At 47.9% G+C, this 20,810-nt stretch overlaps 1 protein-coding gene across 3 annotated transcripts in view; it reads right to left on the bottom strand.

Moving 5' to 3' along the window:
- The window catches only part of FAM135A (family with sequence similarity 135 member A), a 907,387-nt gene that overhangs the window by 506,626 nt on the left and 379,951 nt on the right, over window positions 1-20,810 (bottom strand). The window lies entirely within an intron of this gene.

Raw genomic sequence — 20,810 nt, 5'->3', positions numbered from 1 at the left:
TTTACTTATGTGCTATATTTCCCTTAAATGTATATGCAAGCATAGGAGAGAAAAAACAACAGATGAACATTCAGGAATCAATTGCTTACTCTAAGCAAACAGGACAATTACATTTTTCATAGCACAAAAGAAAATGTCACTAACATGATGATGTTTAGTAAACCCATGCCTTCTTTCAACATCTACAAACTGAGGAGAGACAGCACAACAAGGTGCAGATCAGTGAAGTTATAAATATATGGGGTTATTACTGTATTGTATTTATATAGAGCTTACTACCCCTGATGACACATCGAAGTGCTTAATCGGCGAGTAGCATGCTACTCCAGAACCCATAAAGGATTTGTGGTGAATTAGTATGGTGAAATATGAAAGTAATTTGAGTGATGGATATGTTAGTCAGTTATTTGGATTGAGAAGGATAATGGAGGGATGGGAGAAAGAAAAAGTGTAATATGGTGGATAGCCTGCTTCATTAAATCACCTTTAAATTCTACTAGGGTTTCAGCAATGATATGGACCTAATATGTTTTTAAGTACCTAATAAGCCCAATATACGCTCCACCGTACCAGACAGCAATAGCACAAGAACTTTTTCCAAGGTTAGCTCCTCTCATCCATGCTATACTGCTACCTGCTACTACAACCATTAACAAAAGAAAACGTATTCCACCCTTTTCTCACTTCAGCAACAATATAGTTTTACCTTAGATTTTCAACAATACTTGCACCAACATAAAACATTTGCAATCAATAAATTTACAGGAGAGGAATTCACGGGATGAGCATAACTTTAAAAGTCAACATTTCGAACTACATGCACTATTTGCAATATTTGGTAATATTTGTGAATGTAGTATTTTAAGACATTCTAGAACAAAGGCAGCCTCATTAATCGGCATAGCATTTTGAATATTTTTTTTAAAAAAACAAACAGGGTTATAAATTGGAAGAAGGGCCACAGGAATTATGTGGCAATTATAAGCCAAATTGTGCATCCGGGTTTTCCAACTGATGCAGCAAGGAAGTAAACTATGGAGAATTATCTGTGCATGATACAAAGCTATTTTGATATTTCAACACACTTTAATACAAGATAGATACTAGCTCCATATAAAATACAAGGCTTTCTTGAGAAAGAAAACTACAAAAGTTCAGCATATCCTATTTGAAGTATGTTATCCGATTAGTAGTGGGTGGGAACAGAAAGAGCCCATTAGTCATAGTAAACAAATACTATTCAAGAGGTTATACACGGACACGTTGATGATTTTGGCTGCCATGAAAGCAGATAATCAACCTTTTTATTAATACCATATTTCCTAACCCCCAGAGTAAAATAGTTTTATATAAAACATGCCATGTAACATTAGGCAGAAGACAAGCTTAGATATAAACACTCCTTGTAGAACAACAAAAAATGCAAGCCTCTTTCATTCTAAGCATACCAGTTATAGACCAAAACAGTTTTTCTGTTTTGGGTTTACCATGTGTTCACACTAGAGAAGCCATGGAAGCACATAATTCCATTAAAAAATACTTTGCAGAATTTTCGAGTAATAATATATATTATGTAAACAAACTGTTGACTAAGAGGCAATGAAAGATTGAAAGTATGAAACCTTAATACGTGAAGTAAACAGGCTGGGATAGTTCTAAACTTTCAGTGCTCTCTTGATAGAGCCTTTGCTTTGGAAGACCGTGTTCAATGCAAAAGTCTGTTTGCATTTTCATAAGTATGACATTCATATTGTTGTAGGACCCTACAATCAATCCTGATGCATGCAAAAGCATTCAATCCTGTTTAATTCTATGCAAAACGAACCGATGATGGACGGAATGCTGAACAAATCAAACATTCATCCCCAGTCATTGATCTGGGTCAAATCCATCGTTTTTTTTCTTTTTGTGCATGCCATGCTATTGCAGTTTAGACCCAGCCATATGCAAATCAGTCTTGACCCTGCTCCCCATGGGAACAATCCAGCCTGAACTGCTAGGTCAGGTCCTCCCTGGACCAGAAACAAGCGCTTTGGGACTGGTTTCCGGGTATCACCTCTCATCAGCTAGGCTAGATTGAATCTCGTGGCGTAGTGAGCACGGACCCCACCATCTGTGCATACTCTTCCCACTTAGGCGACAATTGCAAAAAAAAACAAATGAAAGATGGAATGCTGAATAAATCAAACATCCACCCCCAGTCACAGATCTGGGTTAAATTCATGGAGGTTGCAAGATGGCAGATGGACGGTCGATCCTGTAAGAGGCTCCAGGTTTGGGATCACCTTCGGGTTAATATCCCTGCCGTAGCTGGTCTCTAATGCCCAACGGCAAGGTAGTCGCTTCAATCCACACCCACCTACCGGGTGAGGCAGCTCACTGAAGGATGAATGGACATCCATCACCACACTCCCGGGATCCAGCTCTCTCCTGCAATCCTCCTTCTCTGGACCATCAAATACAAGGTAACCCCCGGGGCAGTTACTTGGTGGCTGCCGGCAGATCGTGCCTGCACCACTTTGATCACCAACCTCCAACAAGCCATATCCTGGCTGGGCTAACTACGGAACCATAGGAAGGGAGCCCTTGCTTGTCCGACAGGCGGGGTCGACCGAACTGAACAGAATGTGTCCGCCATATTTCCCTGAGTTTGGAGAGGGCGATCTGAAAGTACTCTTGTGAGAACCACAAGCGTGTCGTGTCCAGCCTGCCCTCTTGGTTCATTTATCCTTCTAGCTCAAAAAGGCAGACATACCCACAACAACGAGGCATTAGCTTTCAGCATTTCCCAGAACACTGATCGCCGGATGAACCATTTGCTACCATCCTTAGCAGCGGTGACCTTATAACAGGAGCTGGATTTAGAGCCACATCCAGAATTGAACCAGCAGGAAGGAGCCGCTTTGAAGTGCAACCTCCTACGTTCAACCACAGGAGTTTATTCCTCCATTTTATGCTAGCGCTCCCTGCCATACCATAAGGGCAGTAACACAAGATGACGCTCCCCACTCAAACTAAAATCGAGGTAGGATTGATGCCACGAAGTTGATTGAAAGTAGCGATGGACTAAGTTCCATACCAAGATTACCTTTATGAGCTAAAGAAGTGGCCATTTTGTAATGCCTTAGACAAGGACACCCTGTTCTAATTCAGAATCCTTTACAAGCCTTTTTGTAGCAAATGCCTTTTGCACACATTTATATTTGGGCACATTTTCGTCACCCTCTTTACACATATCACTGCTAGCGATGAACAGTTAAAGGCTTCTTGGATTTCCCCCCTCCCTAAAAGGGCCTTGCTCATCCCGTAATGGTGGCACCTCCAAGACTCTTGGAATCTGCGGATGGGAAGGAAAGACTATCCTGTTCAATTACATTGGTGTTTACAAGGAGGCGGCCATCTTAGAGCAGTGCATTTTTTCCCACCTACTCTCTTTAGGTGACTAGTTTATGCAGTTTCTGGAGTGTTCAAACTTAACCATACTCTTCCCTCTTCCTTTTCTTCTTCACATGTCCTTTTCTCCCTGCTCTCCCTTCTCTCACACACCTTTTGAGCAACAGGTACCCTTGATCTCTCTCTTTTTCCAATCTGGTCTTTTGGCTAGTTAGCTATGGATTCCCTCTCAAGAACTTGTTTAGGCTCCAAACTGGTTCCAGCTGGCTTTAATGCTTACACTATCATGTAGCCCCCTGATCTATCCAAAACAAGTCCATGAAATTTAAACATAGGTTTCTCAAGTCTCACCCGGAAAAAAGGAAGAGACCATTAGTGACCTCATCTTCTCCAAACTAGACGTGCTCAATGGAGGAGAGCCATTCACTTTGTGCTCCGTACCTCCACATCCACTAAAACCCCCCACGGGACTCTCGACAGCTCCCTCAATCGCTTGCCGAGCAGAGGCAACCATCTCCATTTATAATAATGGGATTATCCTCTTCCAAGCATTTGAGTGCAATCTAGAAACTCTTGACTAAATATTCTCACTTATCAAAAGCGCTGTTATGAATAAAGTTGCCTTTCAAACACACACCCATTATAACACCGCACACATCCCTCTTTTACCTCAGTAGGTTTCTTCCCCGCCTTCCTTCACTGACTCCAACCCTATCCCTGCCTCCCCGAATAGCCTACCCAACAACATGCTGGAGTCTTTCCACACTGGTCGTCATAATTCTCTGATCCCTCTCCATTCCTTTGATGTGGAGATCACTGAATCACACTGCCACGTGACCAACTCCTGCACCCCATCCCTGTCGCTGATTGCTGAACATACCCACAATGTCTACACTGATACTCCCACCACTCTCCATTTGGCCCAAAGTATGACAACTGCTAATACGGAGCCCCCCAAATTGACCAGCAACTGTGTTCATCTCCCGTCAGCACTCCTTAACAACCAGATCATGGGACCCTTTCCCAGGGTCATCTATCATGATTCCTCATCTATCCCCTCCTACCCTCCCAGGGCTCTCTCCTGCTACCCAGGCACTCCCCAACTCCCATTACCGTAGCACTCCATTTTCTCCAGGCCCTTTGACTCCTATTTCGACCTTGTGTTTTGACATCACTCTTAGCCCAAGACTTACTGAGATCTCCCTAGAGCTTCATCAACTTAAGGCGACAATCAGTGCCTACTATCTATCACCTCTGATTAAGTTCACTTTTGTTGTCCCAACAAGCCTCCTGGCAAGAATAGGCTCCCCCCTCTCCTCACCTACAACAATCATACTAGATTGAGATCTCCTCCCTCCCCCCATAGGGATCTCTACAACTTCTATGTTTCCCTATCTGTCTTGGAGAATAATTCCCTATCTTAATGCCTCCACCCGTCCCTGCAGGGTGAAAGCTTCTCTATCTGACAACGATATCTATTCCTTCCTCCTCTCATACAAAGCTGTACACTATTACACCCCAAACAACTTTGGTCAAATTCCAACCAATACATTCAGAGATCCTAGGCCCAATATTAGACTAATAAACAATTCCAACATTAAGCAAATTCCCATGACTCACGATTCCTCAATTGTCGCCATACCCCATCTGAAGTGTATGATACTCAATTGTCGTTCGGCATCTAAACACACAGCTGATATTGCTGACCTTATCCTTACACATGATCTCGACCTCATAGTTCTGAATGGAAGTTGGTTAAATGTCTCCTCCACACAAACTCTCGATATTCTCATGTCCTCTCTATATGACAATGACGTCATCAGATTAGATAGACCTATCAGACCAGGTGTGGGCATCACCTGCATACACGGCAGCAATCTCTCTGTGAAGCAAGCTCAAAACATCACTCTTTCCTTGTGTGAATACCTGGGCATCAATCTCTTGGGTAAGGATAGACCTAGTTTCAAACTACATTCATTTTACCACCCTCCAGGAGATAACCTACCATTCATTGAACAAATCATGAAAATCATCACGACCAACTCCAGTCCCCACTGTGCCCAGATCTTCCTTGGTGACTTCAACCTCCACTGGAATGGCCCTTGCGATCAAGCAGTGATTAGCCTAAAAACCTTCATAACGGATCTTAACCTGGTCCAAATCTGCGATAGTCCTACCCACAACTTGGGATTTACCTTAGATGTAATCATCTCCAAGGCCAACTCCATTCAACTTGAATCTATTGTCCCTTATGACTGGAGAGACCACCATCGCATCACATGGAGTTTTACAGACCAGACAAAGAAGTTTGAAGAGGATGCGTTTCTTTTTTATTTTTTTTAAACTGGTTTTATTTTAAACATATGCCAAAACATCAGTAGGTAAGCACAGTTACTTTCAGGGATACAGAGATTACATTTGAGAGATCCATCCTCTATTACCACTCCCCCCTCCTCCTCCCTAGATTGGCCATGTCCCACCGCAGCTACATCTTCCCGGTGGGTGAGAAAATCCATTTATTACGTACTAGTCTTGAGTAGTGTGTTCTGTATTATCCAGTCCAGACCACTCAATCTCTGGCCATGGTCGACATATTTTGGTAAACATTTTGGGACACCCTCTGGCTGTGCATGTTGTTTTCTCGGCCCCCCATGTACAGATCCATGCTGGCACGCCATTACGCCAGAGTGGGTAGGCCGTCAACACCAGAGTGTTGAGCAATATCTCTATTCGCGTCTATCAATCCTAAATTACTCAGTAGGAGCTTGGATCTAGGAAGGTCAGTATCTGTTGAGATGCCCAATAGTACATATTTATGGTCAATTGGTATCTGTGCCTCTAATATATCATTGAATTCCTTCACAATTCGAATCCAGTAACATTGTATCTGCTGAAATTCCCATATGGTGTGTATATAGGTGCCTTGGGAGGTTTTGCATCGCGGGCAGTTAGGGGTTTCTGCCCTACCCATAATATAAAACTGCGCACTATCATAGTATACTCTGTGTATACCTTTTGGTGCTCCGTGGCCCTGTAAATTAGTGTGATTGTGCCTACTGCTGTTGTGTTGGTTTCCATTGTCCATTTGTTTTGTGCTGTTTTTTTCCCCTTCATTTTCACCTCCGTTACCACCGCCGCTGACTTGTGACCCCTCCCCCTTACCGCCCCGCTCCCGTCTCCCAGCAGCACGTCCCTCCCCCTCCCCTACATAATGGGGGCCGCTGCAGGGGGGCACGAGTGTGACCTCAGACCTTGGTCCTAGGATCGCACTCTCTCCAGCAACTCCGCTGTGCTCTGCGCCGCCTCTGGAGACTACCCTGATTCAGGTTTTCCTTTTGGCGCTCCGTGGCCCTGTAAATTAGTGTGATTGTGCCTACTGCTGTTGTGTTGGTTTCCCTTACTGTCCATTTGTTTTGTGCTGTTTTTTTCCCCTTCATTTTCGCCTCCGTTCCTGCCGCCGCTGACCCATGACCCCTCCCCCTTACTGCCCGCTCCCGCCTCCAGCTGCATGTCCCTTCCCCCTCCTCTACATAATGGCAGCCGCTGCGCGGTCGTGCGGAGCAAGTGCACCTAAAGCAAGCCCGTCTGCGCCACGACCGTGGCCAGCGCCAGGAACCCTGGATCTCCGGGACCCCGCCGATAGAACTCCATGCACCACTCAACCCCGGAAGACACAACGACTGCGAGAGATCCTCACCCATCACCACCCATGGACAGTTCTCATACATATTTTGACGCAGATCCTTCACCGTCGACAAAACCACCGCAACCGCCGAGGGCCCACCTGACGCACGCACCGCCAAAACCCTAACCTGCATTCTCCTCAACGTGCGCTCCTTGCACCGACACGCCGTAGACATCTGGGACTTGATCAACACCCTCCCGCCCGATGTCGCCTTCTTCACAGAAACCTGGACCAACGCCACCTCCGGCCCGACATCGCCACTGCCAGCCCTGACGGCTACAAGATCCAGAGGAAGGACCGCCCAGGAGGTGGACTCGCAATCGCACACAAGACCACACTCCAACTCTTCACATCCAACACGAGTGACCCCCCCACTCCAACACAGAACACCTCCACTTCCAGATCCAGATCCAGACCAGCCCCAGGAGCACGCTACACGGCACCCTCATCTACAGACCACCGGGACCTCGCACCCAGTTCGCAACTACCATCGCCGAGCTCACCGCACCCCATGCCATCACCTCCACAGACTACATCCTACTCGGGGACCTGAACTTCCACCTCGACAACTGCGACAACCCCGACTCCACCACCCTCCTCGACAACTTTGCCAACCTCGGACTGAAGCAGCTGGTCAACACGCCCACGCACAAAGCTGGACACACCCTCAACCCTATCTTCACAGGTGGTACAAACATCTGCTTCAGCCACACCACCCAGCCCCTCTGGATGGACCACCACTGTGTCCACTTCATTTTCAACACCACCACCGCACCCAAGCCGCCCCCGCACCTGCCACGAAGCAACTGGAGCATGGTCTCAGAGGAACACCTCCATAACACCCTCCTCCAAGCCCCCCCAGCACCTCGACCGACACCAACTCCGCAGCCAGGGAGTTTCACCGCTGGATCTCCTGCTGCGCCGACAAACTCGCACCCCTCCGCCGCCCAGCCAAACAACACCCTCTGAAGGCCACCTGGTTCACCACAGAACTACAAGAAGCCAGATGCTCCTGGCGAAACCAGAAAAGCACGGAAGCACGTAACAACCACAGGATCGCCCTGAAGGAATACCACCAGCGCATAAGAGACACCAAACGAACCTTCATAAGAGACAAAGTCCAGACCAACGCAACCAACGCCAAGGAACTGTTCAACGGCGCACAACAATTCGCTAAACCCCCCAGCGAAGCCACGGACGTCACACCTTCCCAAGCACTCGGCGACAAGCTCAGCTCCGGCTTCCATCTGAAGATCAAGGTCCTCTACGACAACTTCAACGAACAGACGCCAGACACCACCACCCTCCCTCGCCGCCGACAGGCCATCCAACACGACTCCCGTCACCATAGAACGGACCCCTGCCCACCGCACATATTCCACAGGGCTGCCATCGCGCCCGAATTAGGACGGACCATCAACGTCTCCTTCATGTCGAGCATCTTCTCAGGTGACTGGAAACGGGCAGAGATTAAAACCCTCCTCAAGAAACCTACGGCAGACCCAACGGACCTGAAAAACTACTGGCCCATCTCTCTCCTCCCTTTTGCGGCCAAAGTCACCGAGAGACTCGTGAACGCCCAACTGACCGCCTTCAGGGAAGAGAACTCCATCCTGGATACCTCCCAGTCTGGATTCCTCAACAACCACAGCACCGAGACCACCCTCCTCGCCGCCACTGACGATATCCGCATGCTACTCAAGCAGGGAGACACTGTTTCACATTGCACACTCGCAGCCAGACTTCATAACGCGGGGATACAAGGAACCGCCCTGGACTGGATCCAATCCTTCCTCTCTGGCAGAACCCAGAGGATCAGACTCTCTCCCTTCCTCTCCGAACCCACCAATATCAACTGCAAGTATCCCAGGGATCATCGCTCAGCCCCACGCTCTTCAACAGCTACATGGCCCCCCTCACCGCCATCGTCAGACAGCATGGGCTCAGCATTGTATCCTATGCCGACGACACACAGCTCATCCTCTCACTCACGAAGAAGCCTGAAGACACCAGACTCTGTTTCCAGGAAGGAATGAAGAATGTGTCAGCCTGGATGAAGGACAGCTGTCTGAAGCTCAACTCTGAGAAGACTGAGGTCCTCATCCTCGGACCCTGCACCTCGGGACAACACCTCGTGGCCCTCCGCCATCGGGAGCCCACCCACCCCCACAGACCACGCACGAAACCTCGGCATCATCCTCAACTCCTCCCTCTCCATGAACCGCCAGATCAACGCCGTCGCCTCCACAAGTTTCAACTGCCTAAACATCCTGCACAAGATTTTCAAATGGATCCCCCCCCCTCCCCCCCCCCCCGACTGTAGAAAAAACGTCACCTGCGCATTCATAACGAGCAGACTGGACTACGGCAACACACTATACGCCAGTATCAACAGAACCCTTCTACACAAACTCCAGACCATCCAGAACGCCGCAGCCAGACTCTTCCTCGGGACACCACATCAAGAATACATGACCCAACACCTACGAGACCTCCACTGGCTCCCCGTCGAGAAGAGGGTCACCTTCAAATTCCTCACCCACGGCTACAAATCACTCAAAAACATCGTACCCAGATACCTCAACGAGAGATTATCCTTCCACGTACCCACGAGAAACCTCTACTCCGCCGACCTCGCCCTGGCAGAGGTACCCCGCATCCGCAGAAACAGAACAGGCAGGAGAGCCTTCTCCCACATCGCAGCCAAGACCTGGAACGAGCTCCCTGTGAACGTCAGACTCTCCCCGACCCTGCACACATTCAGGAAGGACCTCAAGACCTGGCTCTTCGACTGATTCGGAGCTGACGCCCCCTGCGCCTTGAGACCCTCACGGGTGAGTAATGCACTTTATAAACCCCTGATTGTTTGATTGATCCTCTTACCCTCACATAGCGGTGTGGCTTTAGTTCGTTTTTTGTCCCATCTCACATGTCGCTCCACCCCCTTCCGGGCCTCAATAGTCCTTTGGGTGGCCGGTAGCAAATCTCTAGCTCCTGCGCCCCCATACAGATAATGGAGATATGTATGCTTTCACTATTGGTGCCTTTCGAGAGCATACGTGGAGTGGTCTCCTGCGGCATGGCCCCATTCATTGATCACTGTTAGATGGTCAGCTCTGTCATAGGCTTGTATGTCTGGCAGAGCGATTATCCCATTATATTGGTTATGCTGCAATGTTTGTAGCGCCACTCTGGGTTGTCCTCCATCACATAATAACGTGTGGAGTTCGTCATTGATTGTCTTAAAGGTTGTCTCCGGGATTTTGTGGAACGTATTTTGGAGTATGTACAGTAGTTTGGGAAGCGTTATCATTTTGTAAATGGCTGCTCTTACCAGCAGCGTTAGGGGGAGTCATCTCCACCTATTCTGCCAGAACCCGTTTGATGGTTTGATTAAGACATTCAGTTTCGTTTACTGAGATGTACAGGCCCAAGTATCTAAAACCCCCTTCGGTGGTGTGCAGGTATTAAGTGTGTTTTCATCGACCCGCCCACATGGTAAAGGCTCGATTTTCCCCAGTTTAAATTATAGCCCACGTATATACCAAACTCCTTACATAGCTAGAGTGTCAGAGGTAATTTGATATCGGGATTTGTGATGTATAGCAGAATATCGTCTGCGTAGAGAGATAGTTGTTCATCCACAATTTGTTTGATATTCTTGAAATCTTTTGAGATCCGGGTGGGCTCTGAACAGGCAGGCCAGCGGCTCCAGGACTAATGCAAAGAGGAGGGGAGACCGAGGGCAGCCTTGTCTGGCTCCTCTTTCAATGGAAAAGTCTGATGATTTCACCCCATTGACCCTCACTCTAGCTCTAAGGTTAGTGTATAGTAGTTCCACCCAGGACATAAATTCCCTTAAAACCCAAAATTCACTAGGACTTGCCGCAGGAAGGGCCAGTGAACCGTGTCAAAAGCCTTCTCCGCGTCCAGGGAAAGGAACATCATGTGGTGTGGGCCTTTCCTTGACTGTGTCTTGCCACTTGGCCAATCTACGAAGGTTGAACAATGGTGCATGGAAGGGAATAAAGACCGATTTATCATGGTGAATAAGAGATGTGATCACCGTTAAAAGTCTTGCCGCTAAAACGGAGATAGAATTTTGGTTTCAGTGATAAGCAGTGAGATTGGGCGATAGGATCCACAGTTCTCCGGGGGTTTACCTGGCTTCAGGATAACCACTACTGTAGCTTGGCAAAGATCTGCGTGGAGCGATCCGTCTTCTCGTGCTGCTTGAAACATGTTTAAGAGGTGGGGACCTAACAGATTTTCATTTTGTTTGAAGAATTTCCCTAAGAGCCCGTTCGGTCCTGGAGTTTCCCCTTGTTTTTGCCTGTTAATGTTTTCCTTTACTTCTGCCAGAGTAATATCTGCCCCTAATGCTTCTGCTTTTTCCCGTATCAGGGTGGCGGTATCAATGTTAACAAGGTATTTTGCTATCTGGGATTCATCTGCTAATGGCCTGGCTTCGTATAGTTCCCTATAGTACAGTTCAAATGCCCCTGCTATTGTATGTGATGATAAGTGTAGCTCTTCTGCCTCTTGGATCTGGGCCACCCAGCTCACCTCTCACTCCCTTCTGTCCAGCCAAGATCCTCCCCGTCCTGACTCCCAACTCGTAGAGACGGTGATGTGTGGCCTGGATTTGAGTCTGTACTTCACGCTCAGTCAATGCTCGGATTACTGTTTTATAAGCTTCCCAGAGGGTGGTGGCCGAGGCCATCGAGCCCTTGGTTTCTTGGATGTATAGTTCACTCTCCGTCCTTATCACACCCTTTACCTTTTTGTCCCAGAGCTCCCAAGCATTTAGTCTCCAATCCAGTCTTTGTCTAGTGCCCACTCCTACGACCGTTCACCATAGTGGGGAGTGGTCCGAGATTACCCTTGCCAGGTACTAATCAAGTCTGGAGAAAGCTCTTAGGGCCCCAGAGAAGTAGGAGTAGTTACGGTCTAATAGGTGTTGCTTCCGCCACAGGTCAGTCAGCCCCAGCAAATCTACAAAGGTAGCCAATGGGGTAGGAACATAGGTTCCAGCTGTGGTGTGTGTGCAGTCAAACTTTGGGACAATTACGTCATTGAAGTCACGGCCGATTAGGTGCGTGGAGGGGCCCGATTCCAGTAATATCTTTGCTATTGCATCTAGGGTTTGAGATTGCAATCTTGGCGCGGCATCAACACTAATCAGCATTGATTCTTGTTGTCTCCAGGTCCCCTGGCCAGCGACAAAGGTTCAATTCGGGTCTAGTCAGGTTCCGGTAGTGGGAAAGGGGAGGGTTTTCTTGATCAATATTGCAACTCCTCGAGCCCCAGAAGAAAACCCAGCGTGCACTAGCTTTATGCATGATCCCCTCCCTATAAAAGCACAATGTGTCCCCATCAAGTGGGTTTCCTGCAGGAAAACGATGTCAGGTTTGCGTCTCCTAACATAGTTTGATACCAATCCTCTCTTAATTTTCATACCCAACCCATTGACATTCCATGTCAGTGCTGTGTATATTTCCTCACCCATTGTGTATGTCTCTTGTATTTATCCTGTTGTGTTTTGGGAAGGTCTACCTGCTGATCCCTTTCTCTCTGTCTCTGTCTGTAACCCCCAGCGTTCCTACTGTTGGCTGTATGGACAGTATGCTCACAAACATTATATTATAAAACTGTTGATCCCTCAACCTGTCCCTCCCACCCCACTCTGTCCCGCTTCCTAGGCCCATCCCCTAAACTGTCAATGTGACAACCTGGCGCAGGTATAGCTTGAGAGGTCTGTATTCCCTCCCCCCTCCCTTGACCCACTAAATATTAATTATATAAGTTTCACGTAAGTCTTTGTGCTCAGGAACACTGAGCTCAATAATGTCTGGGGGGGCTCCTTGACAGTCCTACAGTTCGTCGTTTCAGTCTTCGTCGCCACTCTTGTCTAGCTGCTGATGTGTGCTCTGTTGGTTGCTCATTGAGGTGTCCCGGTCTTCCATTTTGTTAATGTTCCTAAGGAGTGGGTGTTCACTGTCTGCATCGGCGAGATACTCCTTATCCGAAGGCTCCGTGTGAGTGCTGTCTCTTTGACTGGAGTGATTTTTCCTGGCTTTGGCCTGTGTGGAGTCTTCCTCCGACTCCAAGCGCGCCTGTTTCTCCGACCATCGTGGGGTTCCCCTCCAAGGGGTCCCCGTTTGAGTCTTGCGACCTTCCATGTGTTGGGGCCTCTTTTTCACCCTCTGTGGTTTGGGTTCTGATCGTTTCATTATATCTCCGGGTGGCGTCCTATTGGTCAATACCCCTCGCCTCAGAGGGGGGCACTCCTCTATCCAAGCCCATGCTTCATCTGGTGATTGGAAGAAATGGGACTTGAACTGGAAGATGACTTTTATCTTGGCGGGGAAGAGAAGCATATACTGGATTTGCAGGGTTCTCAGTTTGGCTTACACCAAGTCAAATGTTCTTCTCATCTTCTGGACATCTCTCGAGTAATCAGGGAAAATCATTATCTTTGTATTAGCCAACTTAAGTTCCCCTACCCGGCATGACTCTCTGAGGATTGTGTCCCGATCCTGGAAGTTTAGGAACCATGAGATAAGTTGCCGCGGCAGAGAACCAGGTGGCGGTTTAATGCTGGGAATTCTGTGGGTTCGTTCAATTATAAAACAGGCCGGAAATGTTGCAGCTGGGAGGGAATCACGCAGCCATGTCATTAAGAAGGTCACTGGGTCTGGGCCCTCTGCTCCTTCCGCTAACCAAATAAAGCAAAGATTATTTCTACGTGCCCTATTTTCTGCATCGTCCACTTCCCATGCCACCTCTCTCAAGGTTGCCTGCGGGCCTCTGACGTCTGTTGTTAGTTTGTGTGTTGTGTCTTCCATTTCCGAAATGCGTTTTTCAGTTTGAGTTACCCTGTCAGAAATATTACGTATATCTTGAAGGAGGAGGGACACTTCGGACCTTATTTTGGCCATTATTCCTTCAATGGCTTCCCTGGAAGCGTGTATTGCTTGGAGGATGGTCACATTATCTGGGGGCCCTGAGGGTGCTCCCTCTGCCTCCATTTGTGGGGGAAGTACTTTTGTGTACTTGCCCATTTTAGCCTGCTTTTGAGTTTTGGGCTCTTTATCTCTTGCCATTGTTTGAATGTTGGGAGTAGTCCTCCTACTTGTATTCCCAGTCGCCGCCAGATTTGCCGTGTGTGGTCGGCCGGCAGGTTGTCTGTGTTTGGCTTGGGGATTGGGAGGGCGGTTTATCTCTGATACCTGGTAGAAGCCCTCGGTGTTTATCTTATGTTGGAGACACCCCTCGCTTGTCCACAACAGCCTGTCAATGCCACCAACTTTTTTGCCTCGACCACCACTACCTCACATCGCGGTCTCCCCCCTCTCTTGAAAGAGTCTATCTAACTTATCTCTCCCTGGCGCTTGGTTGATCTTTATATTTACACTGTCCGGTCTACTCGGTGGCCTCTCAGTGATATCTTCAAATCCAGTCCCCTAAGATTGCTTCTATTGCGCTTCCACGTCACAGAGCTCTGGGACTGATGTTGTCTTTATCTAGAAGGGGTGGGGGTCTCTATTTTCAGCTCTCATTTTCCCCCACTAAACACTTCTTCTCAGGCTTGTAAGGTCGTCGGTGGCTGTCTTGCCCCCCCATCTTTTCTCCGCTCCACCAGGTTCTCAATTGGTGACCATCACTGCAGCCGCTGTGAATTCTGTGGGGCACTCCATGCCCCTCCAGTCTGCATCATTCCCGTTTCTATTTTGATGTGGTGCGCCTGTGTCTTATCTTCCTGGGGACTTTAAGCATGTGTCAGTATCCGGGCCTCCCCTGCAACTTGCCTGTAATCAATTGCAGAGCCACGTCCCAGCTTGGTGGGCCTCGGCGCGCCTCCCACTCCTCGATCCCGTACCTACCTTATTACTTGGAGGGCTCCCGGCAGATCCCACTCACCTTGTCCCCACTCTCTACTGTCGGGGGACGAGGCCTACCTCCCTTGGTTTCATCTGTGTGTAGCCCCTTTCGCCTAGTTGGCTCAGGATTACTGCTCGCTGTCGGGAGTGGACTCAGTCCCTCCTTTACCTCCGCCCGCAGGGGTCATCGCTCCACTACTGCTGAGTCCTCTCCAGACTCCCAAGTGTTCCACCGAGGGCCACCTGCCCGAATCTACGCCTCGCACCCCCCCAGGAGAGCGCAGCCCCTCTCACCTGTGCACGGGTTGGGCCCAATTATATCCTCAGTCTTCATCCCCTCCCTGGGAGCAGCAAGGGAGTCGGGCCCTCTCTCCTTCATTCGGCGTGGGGCAGTTCTCTAGGGCCTTGTAGGAGAGTAGGATCTGCACTTATGTTGCCACCACTTTTTTAGGTCTCGCCTGACCCAGCGCATGCACTGGTCTGGCGAGACTTATTGAGAGGGCTCCAAAAAGTGCTACCAGGCCAGCCTAGAGCTACAGTGCATGTGCGCGGGCGCGCGCTTTACCGCAATTACTTTCAATTTCGCGGCCACACCGCCGCTTAGATGTTTGATCGCGATCACTTTCACTTTCGCGGCCGTAAGGCCGCTTGGCATAGCCAAAAGGTCTTGCTTTTGGGACCTTATAAGTATTTAGTTATGCAACTGTTGCATGGCTAAACACTTATAAGGTCCCAAAGGCGAGACCTATTGGCTATGCCAATGCTTGTTTCTGATGTTAACACTGGTTTATGGCTATAGTCTGGCTGGGTCCCTGCTAATCAGGGCCCCAGTCTTTCTGTTCTCTCTAAACAACTTAGAGTGCATACTAGATGCACTAGTGATTGGATACTGTGGTACCTTATGAACTCTTAGTATATGGTACCTTAGGTACCTAGGGCATAGGCACTTCACAGGCCTACCAGGGGCTGAAGCATGCATTATGCCACCCCTGGGAAGCAGACTAAATCTGACACCACAGGCCTGCTACTGCAGCCTGGGTGAGGTAGTGTTAGCACTCCTCACTGAGGTATAGGTTCCTATATCTCACCATACACACACATATAAACCTATCAGCCACCCCTATGGCAGGCTCTATCAATCCTGAGGGCAGGGTGCTTGGTTTACAATGTGAGGGGGTGCCTCTGCATGAGCAGGACCCCTCTGAAGCTGGCAGAGTCTATTCTCTGTGGCTGCTTGTGGATGCGGTTAAACCATATACTCTTAAGTGCATTATCATGCTAACTTTGGAATGACTGCATCAAAACATGTCGTGTTTGGTGTCAAACAACTTGGAATCATACCCCCACATCAGTCCATGATGTGGGAGTATGATCCCACCCTTCTAGAGGGGACGACATGTGCCTACTGTGGTAACACAGTAGAAATCTGAAAGAGCCCTGGCATCACAACATGGATGCCACCAGCACAGACACTGGGCTGCCCTCCTGCTGCTGACAAACTCGCAGTGGAGGAGGCACAACAATAGACATCCTGTCACAGGAAGGTGTCACTACCTTCCAGACATGATTTAGTGTATTGGGGCTGGGTGGGTGCACTTCTAGAGTGCTTTGAAGTCCTGCACTGGGGGAGCAGTAGGCTCCTCTGTGCATAGCCAGCTCAAAGCGGTTCAGGGGCTACCTGTCCCTGCTCTGGCATGAAACTGGTCAAAGGGAAGTGGGTGTAACCACCCCCTACCCTGACCCTCCCAGAGGAGTGGTCATAGAGCTAGTCCCTCCCCTATCTTCATTATAAGATAGGAAACCTTGCCATTGCAAAGTAGATAACCCTTGATGACGCTCTACAAAGAAGAATCCTGGCCCTTCGACGTTCCACTACCTTTGGAAGACAGAAGAATCTCCCTTGGAGTCAAGGAGTGACTCCCCTGCTTAGCAGGCACCAAAAACTCTAATCAACGGTCGCAAACTTTCCCGCTCCCGCCGGAGTTCGAAGTACCTGCAGCCCCGGAAGTCGATTTCCTGACTTCTCGACGGCCATTGTGAGTCCCCAGCAAAGCTGAGGCGAGTGAACCCCACGAGTGACGAGGAACAGCAATACCCAGGTACCGAGCCCTATTGTCGAGTGCAACCCTTTCACGACGTTCTATGAACTTGTGCATTGGACCATTTGTGGCCCAAGCCTCCAGCAGGTTGTGCACCGAAAATCAGAGGCCTACCCCATCCCGGGTGACCGTGGGCTCCTGTAAAGCATTTCCTCACAAGGCGTCTTCGCAATCCCTTGCCCGTTTGCTTGTGGGCCCTCTGAAGACTTCCTGATCGAACCAAAGGGCTCCCCTGGTTGCTCCAGGCCTGCCCTCACCCTCGCTGGGTGAGTCCCTCAGACCTTGCTGGTCTGCACCGCTGACCTTCTTCGATTTCCACGAGACTTGCTGTTGCCAAGGCTTGTTGGCTCCAATCCGGTTGCCGACACCTCAGTAAGCTGCAGACGTCGTGGGACACTCCCAATCCAGCTGCTGGTCATTGTCGATGCCTCCTGGTCCTCGTGAGCGAAGAGTCAAAACACCCTTGATCACCTGAAATCAAACGACTTCCGTAGGCATCCATCTTCCTGGCCCCGGGTCACTGGCAAGTGACTGTGAACACTGTCCCTTCAATTTTCTGGTCATCTGCATCTTGAATCCAGCCTTGAATTCCACCGGACACTTCTCCAGTCTTCGCAAGCAGCAAATCTTCTTTGGTCTCCATAGAAAACAGTGACGCGACCCGACACCAAAAGACACCTATGCACCCGGCTTCCCTGGGTGAGGTAACTCGTGCACTCTGGTGCCCTAGTGTGTGTTGGCCCTCGAATTACTTACCTTGTAAGTGGCTTGCTTGTAGACTTCCTCAAAGTACCCTAAAACTTTAAAAATCAAACCGCGACTTGCTCCATTGTAATCAATAGTGAACCCGCGGCTGTGTTCTCACACTGCATGCGTCTCCCGTGGGTCTGTTACGTACCTGCTTTTGCTGCATTAGTGAAGTCCCAGCGATTCTACAGGCCCTAGGCCTTGTCATTCTGCAAGTCGACTTTCCTAAACCTCTTTTTTATTATATGGTCTGGTACGCCCCTAGGGGCCCAGCCATATTTGTGCTTAACTTATTGTGAAACGTTGATATTTGAATGTGTTCCTGGCTTCTAATCTCATAAAAAGATTAGTGGAGTGTGTCTAGAAATAAATACATATATATTTGATATATATACCTGTATGATGTCCTTTCATTTGGTAATTCAAGAGATTATAAGGTAAAACAAGCTGCTTTACAACAACAACAAGAAAGCTTTATTGCGATTCGATAAAATCATAAAAGCACAATCATAAAATCACAATTTTCATATAAATATAATTTCCAATTAATTAAGAATTTAAAAAATACAGAGAAACAATAAAATGGTGAATCAGTAATCAAGGTGGTTTAACGAAAAACTAGCCATAGTGATACTAATATATCAGTGGATAATTTTTGCTAGTAATTTCCTACGGATTAGCCACATTGCAAACAGGAACTTTGAAACTGAGACCACAATAAGTGGGTTTGTGTCGCTTCTCAAAATCCTAAAGAAATCAAGATAGCTCCTAAGGCCCAAATTTAAACATAACTGTATAATCCATTTTTTCCGAATGCCAGCATACGCAGGACAAAAAAGCACGACATGAATCATGGTTTCCAATTCGGTTGAGCAGCCCGGGCACACATACTGTGTCCCACTCACCCATCGATCAGTAAATGAATATAGGGGCAGGGTGCCGTATCTGAACTGTAAATATAGCTTCTTTGCTAAGATAGGCTGTATGACGTCAAGATCAGGCACAAAGGCATAAAAACATTTGACGTCAAGGAAAGCGTCAGTCAGACTTGATGGTTTAGCCGAGCTATAAATTTTCAGTAAAAAGTAATCTTTAAATGTTATGGAAAGAGATTTCTTGGTGATGCCTAAAATGGAGTCCTCAGGATTATCCCAGAGGTGAGCAAGACCAATCTGATTGAGTGTCTGCCGAACATACTGGAGCCAAGGAATCTTATCGGCTCCGAGGGTGCCCAAGATTACTTTCAGTTCATCTCTATAGCATGCCAACTCAGTTGTACTCCAAATCCTCCTCCAATACATCACAGGCCTAGTAGCAACAACCTCTGATAACGGACGAATATTTAAATCCAGCCTCAGAGGTGTAAGCGGCGTGTTGTTTGGGAGAGTTAAGAGTTTCCTAAGAAAGTTATTTTCGGTACTAACCAAATCATTTACAGAAGTATGGCCCCATAATTCAGCTCCATAGAGTGTCGAGGACCTGGATTGCATAGAATAAATTTCAAGAGGGGCACTTATGATTTTTAGGCGGCATTTTTTGTAGACTTTAAGGATGCCCCCTATAGCCTGATTAAGTTTTAAATTTGCTTTGATCTTTTGTGGGGACCATCCCATTTTGTCATTCAGGGTCAGACCTAGATACTCAAAAGTAGAGACCCGATCCAAAGGGATACCTTCCATCTTAGGATGAGGGCAGTTAGAGGGTTTTACATTAAAGGCCATATATTTTGTTTTATCTATATTGACCACCAAATTCTTTTTGTTATAGAAGTTGGAAAACTGGTTCAACACCCGCTGCATGCCCATCGGTGATTTTGACAACAGCAGTGTGTCATCTGCAAACATGAGTGCAGGATATCTTTGAGAAGCCAGTTTTGGAGCGTCAATGTCTGTAGTTTCCAAAAGGTCGTCAATGAGGCCATTAATGAAAAGTGAGAACAGGGTTGGGGCGAGGACACAGCCCTGGCGCACACCCTTCTCCACTGGGAAAGGGCCGGTTAGCTGACCAAATTTTCCGTAGCGGACTCTAGCATATGTCCCGTCGTGGAGAATCTTCAATTGATAGCATAGATAGGGTGGAACCCCCATATCTAGCAATAAGTTCCAGAGCTGGTTGCGGTCCACCATATCAAATGCAGATTTCAAATCCACGAAGGTCAAATATAGACTACCCCCCTCCAATGTGACGTGTTTCCAGTAAAGGATCTGGAGCCTAAATAATTGGTCCATGGTTGAAATTTTGGACCTGAATCCCGCTTGAAGTGGGGTAAGGATATTATTCTCCTCAATCCAGTTCTGCAACCGTTGCAAGAGAAGTCTAGAATAGATTTTTTGGCTCACATCTATAAGGCTTATAGGCCTGTAATTGCCTGGATCAAGGGGGGATCCCTTTTTAAAAATGGGGATAATTTCCGCACCCATCCAGGTAGATGGAACCGGTAAACCTTGCAGGATAGCATTAAAAAGGATTAGGAGGTAGGGAGCCCAGACTAACTGTTCGTTCTTGTAAAGGTCCCCGGGGATCCTGTCCAACCCAGGTGCCTTGTTTGGTTGGAGATTATCCAATGCCAAGCACACTTCTGTTAACGTCCAGGGAGGAGCATCCCAAGATGGATCCATGGTCATAAGAATGACAGGGGAATCAACTCTTCTGGTTAAGTTAATGGAATAGAGTTTTTACCCTCCGATTTCCCAGAGTGGACAAGGTTCCAGAAGGTCCTAGAATCTTTTACCATAAGTGCTGATCTAATGTCGAGCCATATTCCCTCTTCCCATTCAATTTTAGCACTAAGGATTATCTTCCTATAAGCCCATCTTGCTTCCAAAATATGTGGTCGATTACCTTCCTTTAAAGCCTGTAATAATTCCTGTTTGGCTATCCTACAGCCCTTGGTAAACCAGGGATTTGAATTCCCAGATTTCTTTGTGTTTGCTGTACCTACTTTATAGAAAAACCCACACAATATATCAACTAGGTCCTTATGAATTTTAGCCAAATCTATAG

This window comes from Triturus cristatus, chromosome 6, assembly GCF_964204655.1.
Source record: "Triturus cristatus chromosome 6, aTriCri1.1, whole genome shotgun sequence".
In the NCBI taxonomy this organism is placed as follows: domain Eukaryota; kingdom Metazoa; phylum Chordata; class Amphibia; order Caudata; family Salamandridae; genus Triturus; species Triturus cristatus.
The sequence above is the reverse complement of the archived record's forward strand: the minus strand, read 5'-3'. Positions and strand labels throughout refer to the sequence as shown.